The sequence below is a fragment of the Macaca fascicularis genome, chromosome 6 (assembly GCF_037993035.2).
Source record: "Macaca fascicularis isolate 582-1 chromosome 6, T2T-MFA8v1.1".
Classification (NCBI taxonomy): Eukaryota; Metazoa; Chordata; class Mammalia; order Primates; family Cercopithecidae; genus Macaca; species Macaca fascicularis.
The window spans coordinates 114,312,680-114,319,653 of NC_088380.1; the positions used below are offsets into that span (position 1 = coordinate 114,312,680).

A 6,974-nucleotide genomic window follows, 5' to 3' on the forward strand; every position below is an offset into this window, starting at 1 on the left:
AATCACAGTCGAGTGGGCCTTATTTTACAATATGGCGTGGGTGTCGGTCACTAATGCTGAAAGAAGCTGACAGATCAGCCATCTATATCCCAAGAAGGAAATAGGACTGGCTGGATTTTAAGCAAAAACCTTGTGATGGCAAAAACAAATACGTTAAGGGCTGGTCAAGGGCAAGTCAATAAATAAAGAGGGAAAGACAGCCTCCCTGGTGTGGCTGCCAGAGGTTAAGATTGATTGCTTTGCGTGTGTTGTAAGAGAAGTTGCATGTGATGCATTTCATATTTGTGCTTCTAATCACACCACTTCTGGTTTACAGAGGGGGTACTCTGATCCCGGATGCGTACTGCCAAGCCTGGGCATGGAAGGGAAATGTCTTCCTTCTGGATGGCCTCCTTTTAATTTGTGGTCACAATGAAATCACTTGTCTTCTTTTGTGATTCCTCTCAGAGTGTGGGGAGAAAGATGATAAGAGCATCTCCTGGGGTCTGCAGGATCCTTTTCAGCCTGTAAATAGCATAGAAGGTGTAGATCCACCTGGTAATATCTCAGGGACACCTGGAAGGTTCCTTGCCTGCCTCCTCCAATTGTTCCCAGGTGCTCAAAACTCTTTTAAATAAATGCAATCTTTCTTTCCACTGTCAGACCAAAAGAATCTCTTAGGTGTAAATGACTGATATCAGATTCTTTCCCAGGGACGGGTTTTGATAAAAGGAAAAGAGGAGACAGCATGGAGTTATTATTGACAGCTTTAGAGAAGAGAGGGGGATGCCGTGTTGGGGGAATAATTAAAAAATAGGAAGGGTGAGGTTCTCAAAATTGGTCACTTTACAATTTTTGCATAGGGCAAGACTTATCCAAAGGTAATGAAATGGCTTTGCTAAGCTATGTGGAGGTGTCATTCAGAATAACCTGCTGGTTGAGAATTCTTATATATTCCACATTATTAACAGTGATGTAAGCAGAACTCCCACTAAAACACTTAAAAACATTTGACCTTTTTCAGCTCTGGCTTTCTGGGTGATTCGGCCCTCTAGTAAAACACAGTCCTAATATTGGTCCAGCAGAACCTGCTGCTGAGCGTGGAGGTCAGTGGGCGAACACCATCAGAATCTCCGTGAAGCTTTTACAAATGAAGGGTCCCAAAATGTTTAGTCAACAGGTCTTTTCATCATTAACATCAATTGTCTCTGAATTACGGATTTAACATGATTCTAACAAAAGCATGAATATTCCTAGTCTGGACCTAAACGAGCTGATTTTCCAGTTCATATGGAAAAATAAACAAGCGAAATAACCTGGAAATTCCTAAAGAACAATTGGCAAGTGCAGGGGTATTAGGATCAGCCCTAGTAGATATTAGAACATACTAATAAAACCTAAGTATTTAAAGACTGTGGTGTGCCATATCAGTACTCCATTGAAACGGAAAAGAAAAATAAAATACACATAGAATTCAGCATGTGATAGAGAGGGACTTTTTTACACAGGGCATTGAGACAACTCAGTATCATGTGATAAAGGATAACATTGAATCCATACTTTTCACTATACAACAAGATCCATGTTTTAAATGTGAAAAGTAAAATCATAAAAGTACAAAGGAAACACATGAGAATTCACTCATAATCTTGGTTTCAGGAAGGCCTTTTTAGCTATGACTAAAACTTCAGGATCCATAGAAAAAGAAATTAATAAATTCAATTACATTTTAAAAAAACTCCTCAATGCAGAAAGTAAGTCAAAAGAGAAAAATAACTGCAGCTCATATATAGGCAAAGCACTAATTTCTCTGTGGAAAGTACTCTTAGAAAAGAAAAAAGACTAACAACTAACAACCCAAATATAAAAATGAACCAATGACATAAGCAAACAGTAGAAAAAGAAACACAAATGCCAAACATACATCAAGATTAGCAGTGTCACTCATTACAAGAAAAGAGCAAACTAAAACTATACAAAATGCCATTTCTCCCTAGGAGACTGACAAAATCCAAAAGTTGGACAACAATTCCATTGGCAGGGCAGGAAAAGAGGTGCTGGCAGAGTGCAAAATGGCAGACTCCTGAGATAGGTATTGACAGTGACCTTCAAAATAACAACACACTTACCAGATCTCTACTTTCAGCTGTGACGGAGGAAGAGAAACCGAATTTACTATCTCTCGAGTCTTCACCTAAAGACTCTCCTGATCCATGAGTTCGTCTCAGTTCTGGGTGCCTCTCCTGGTAGAAGCAACTTTACAGATTATGGTTCTTTAAAGACTCATTTTCCACACAACAGGCCCCCAAAACCCCAACCCACTACTTCATTTGGTGTGCAACTTAAGAAATAACGATTGCATTGACTCTGAAAGCAAACTTGGCAGCGTTGGACTCAATAACAGATGTGTTCATCTCCAGCATGGTGACTTCCTAAGAGATTTTCAGAGGCTATTCTGACCCTCTGCTATTTTCACCTGGTGTAGACTTCAGCTCTGTGCAAAATACAAATCAAATGAAATGGCAAGAGTACTCAATGTTGAGTCAGGTGACTTACTGTAGGCTTTGGTCTGTCATATAATCTCTCTGGGTTTGTTTTCATCTTTATAAAATGAAGTCCCCTGACTATGTGATCTCTAAAAGCCCCTTAGTTCTAGAATTCTATAAAAATTTCTGATAAGAATACATCACAGTCACAAAGAATTTACAGTGCTCCAAGATAAGGCATAATTACACTGGCTCTAAAATATATAGTTATGCTACTTGATTTTATGATGAGATTTAATTAACTCTCCTTTCCCACTGTCAGAAGCTGCAGTGGAACAATTGTCTTTGCAAGTCATACAGAGCATCGGTGCCTTGGCTGGCACTCTGGATCCCAATTTGCTCTCATAGCAGCAGGCAAGAACCTTGGAAAGCAGCAATGCTTGCTTCACTGGTGAAGGGGGCAGGGCAATTGCACAGGAAATCTACTTCCATTCTCCTCTAGCAGCCCCAGAAGACCTCCCAGAAGAGCTATGGCACCAGGTGCCAGCCAAGGACCACAAGAAGGATTTAGCCCAGTGGATAAAGTTTGTTCCTTCGGCTGCCTCAGACAGGTGGGTCCATCTGAAGCAAATGTTACGAATTGGACTTTTTCATATAGCCTTGTTGAAATAACCAGTGCCCCTAGGACCCAGTAGCCAACAGGGACCTGTCTGACTTATCCACGGTTTTACTTGTCTTTCAGCTGGAGCAGACCTTCAAACATAAACCCAAGTCGTCCAGGGCACGGAATGGATTTGTGATCCTCCCTGGAGGCTGTTGGCTCCAAATCCCAGGAATGTGTTATATGAAAAAATAAATGCCTTTTTTTGCCATCTGTGAATGAAAAAGTTCTTCATATGTTTAACTGTTTCAAGTTGCCATATGTGACATACACGCTCAACACGCGCACACACACACACACACACACACATGCCTGTTTGGGGGCTGGGATCAAGTTGGTAATACAGACTGGGTTCCCTCTTTCACCCTCCATTTTTTCTTTCAAAGGGGCTAGAGGCAAAAAGCTTCCAGGTTTGTACCCACCCAGAAATAGAGCAGTTTTAAACTTCATGGGGTGGGAGGTGTGCTGAGGCTGACTTAGCCAGGGCATTTTTCTGGAATTTCAACCATCTGCTGCAATCCTCCCTTCCTATGCCAATTGTTAGCCTAAACTGCCCCTACACTGCCTCAAAATCATAAACATCTTATGACCAACACTATGGCAGAACAGGGCACAGTCCCCTTATGTTGTTTTATGAGAGGCTAGAGGGTAGAAAGAGAGGGGAGAAGGAATAAACTGGAAGGATTTGCTGAGTTCAACTCTCCCACATTAACTCTCAATAAGAGAATGAATGGACTTCTTTCAAAGACTTTTTATTTGGTCATTTGCTGAATTTATTTTGGTCGGGGGGAAAGCCTAACAAACCAGAGCTTTGCTTATTGCTTACGTTTCATTATTCATCCCACAAAGCTGTTACGGAATGAAGATGAAATCCTTAATAGTACCCACTGCAGGATCTGTTTTGATCTGACTCTCCCATGGCAACTGTCACTGAGTAAGATCCTAACCCATCAAAGCCATTATTTTTTAAATCTAAAGGCAACCCTCTTACGAAGGACCTTTTCAATGAACTCACAGGTATTGCTAAATACGTCTTCTTGTAGCAGGCAGTGAAGACTGTTGTCTGCCTACCAAGATCAATCCACAAATGTTTCTTTGGCCCACAAGGTTGATATTGATTCCATTCCACCTGGATAGGGTTTTTATTTAGTTATGATCATATGACTCATTTTTGGCCACAGAGATATGAGGGGCTTGGGATTTCTATAAAAGGCTGTTTTGGAAGTCTTTGTTGATGTTCACTGGTAATCTGGTTCTGATCTACTTGTATGTACCTAGAGAATTGTACCTGCCCATCCCATAGGCACAGCCATGATAGCATTCTAGTCAACAAAATCTAAGATGCAGTTACATGTATCACTTCAGGTCAAAGGATTTAACAGCAGGAGCTAAATCATCCAGTCTTCTCTTCCCTTGCCACCACAAAATCTGAAGTTCTTTTAAATATAAGAGCCTCAGTTAGCCTGGGTCCATTATGGTGAGCGTGCAAGACTTTAAGACATGGAGCAAGAACAAGCAATGCACTTGTATTGTTTTAAGACACTAAGATTTGGAGGCTATTTGTCATTATGGCATAAATTTGTCCTTGTGATTGATACAGCTTTTCTTGCTCTTAAAAATAGACATGAGATGCAAGAAGGAACAGCCTCTCTTCCTACCCCAAATATGATTTGGGGGCTGATGCTGCCATCTTGCAACCACGAGAGGACAGACTCTGGATCAACTCAAGTCAGGGGAGGACACCACTGCACCAAAATGCGAGGAAACAAAGCTCTTGATTATTGAACCAGGGAATTAATCGTAGACAACTCTGTCACCAAACTTCTGTGAGATAATAATCATCTCATTGTTATGCTGCTTTTAGTCAGATTTTCTGTTACTGTCAGTCAAAAGCACTCTAACTGATACACTCCAGAAGAAGTGACTCTCTCCTACTCTATCTCCATCCATTCATCCATCCATCCATATATTCATGTGACAAACAAGTATAACGCATGCTTTTTAGGCCATGCCAGCCATGAGAAACAACACAAAACAAGAAACTCCCAGAATTTTAGTTAGAGCCATATGCAGATTTCCTGGAACTCTGGCTCCACCAAATCCCCCCAGAGGTCATCAGTGCTGTTCTTACTACTGAGCACCTCCAGGAGTCCACACCGACTCTTCCAAGGCAGTGCTGGAAAACTGGAGGTCTTCTAGGGTATGAGGCCTTTCTTGAGTACTTTCAGTCCTTCTACAAATATGTTTCCTGTGGATAGGCTCTATGCTTGGCACTGCAGTGACCACAGGAAACACTACAGTCACTGCCATCAACACAGACAGGGGGGCATTAGGCAGGGAAGCAAGACAGACAAATCAACAGGCCACCTGAACATGGGGGTGCCACTGTGACCGGCAGACACCCTACAGCTTCTCCCTACCTTCTCTCTGGACACTGTTCCACCCACCACATCTTTGGCGGATGGGAGTTGTCATGTCATGTCAAGTCAGCAGGCCATGCCAGGCCTGCATGCTCCAAACCTTCATAACCAAGGATCCTTCAGCCCTGGAAGTGACTTTTCTTTTTTAGGTCTAGACTGATGCCCTGAGATGCCTTAGAAGCTTTTCTTTAAAGCTCTACTTTGCCACATGATAGTACTGCTTTAATCATCTCTAACCAATGATTGCTTCAGGACAGACCCTGGCCTGAAAGGTGACTTCCTAAGCATCCATCACAAGGATGGGGAGGCAATCTTTATCTCCTGCCCTTGATGCCTGGCTCCGGGGCCAAAGATTCTTTCAGAGATAGCAATGGAACACATTCTCCAGAAGTAGAAGCTTAGATGGCATTTGGGGTGCAAAGTGCTTTTTAAGGAATCATAGCTGTGAGTGGAAGGCAGATAGGGCAGAATTAGGCAGAGGGAGAAGGGATCTGAGGCAGGAGTGACCGACCTCAGCCAAGACAGTGGGTGCTTTGGAGAGAGTACTGCCCGTCGGAGTGCACTGAGTTTGGCTGAAATGGCCAGCTTCACACTACTCTGCCTTACTCAGTCATCAATGAGAGCTGTCCTGGGAGCACGTGGCCTCAAGCGAGCAGTGCTCTGCATCTTGGCTAGATGGTAACAAAAGTAACGGGGGAGTCATCTGTCCACTGTGCTGCCCACAGCTGGGTGGCAAGTCCTTCCTTGAAAGAGGATCTGGGAGGTGTATCTCTGTCCCTCCACCCAGAGGGATCTGGGAGGCATACCTCTGTCCACCGCAGCCCACCCTTTGGACCCCCTGCATTCATTTCTCCATATATGTTCAGGAAACAACTTTTCCAGGATTTCCGTGGACTTCTCTTCCTGAGGGGAAACTTAGAAAAGGGAAATTCACGGTCTGGTGCACTGGCTCCCACCTACAATCCCAGCACTTTGGAGTTTGATGAGGGAGGATTGCTTGAGCCTAGGAGTCTGAGACCAGCCTGGGCAACATGGCAAAACCCTGTCTCTACAAAAAAAAAAAAAAAAAAAAAATTCTTTCAAAATTTACCCAGGCTTGGTGGCAAGCCTCTGTACTCCCAGCTACTTGGGAGGCTGAGACGGGAGGATCCCTGGAACCTCGGGAAGTCAAGGTTGCAGGGAGCTACTATCTCACCACTGCACTCGGCCTAGGTAACACAGGGAGACCTTGTCTCAAAAAAAGAAAAGGAAAGGAAAATTCATGAATAATTATAGCACCCATGTGATTTTCTGGGCAGGGCAGGTGCTTTTGGGACCCACAGGCGACCATCATTGACTCCTCCTCCACTATTCAGTTTAGAGTCCACTTACTCTCAGGTCCCACCTCTGTGCACCTTTGTGGCTGGGCCCAGATCATCCTCTCCAGGG

General features: G+C 43.4%; 1 long non-coding RNA gene across 1 annotated transcript; it reads left to right on the forward strand.

The window, feature by feature from the left end:
- The first annotated feature begins 2,787 nt into the window (after positions 1 to 2,787).
- On the forward strand, positions 2,788 to 3,337 carry LOC141407125 (uncharacterized). Its single transcript, XR_012414497.1, has 2 exons — positions 2,788 to 3,076; positions 3,208 to 3,337. It is a non-coding gene; the product is annotated as an uncharacterized lncRNA (long non-coding RNA).
- The last annotated feature ends 3,637 nt before the right edge of the window (positions 3,338 to 6,974 follow it).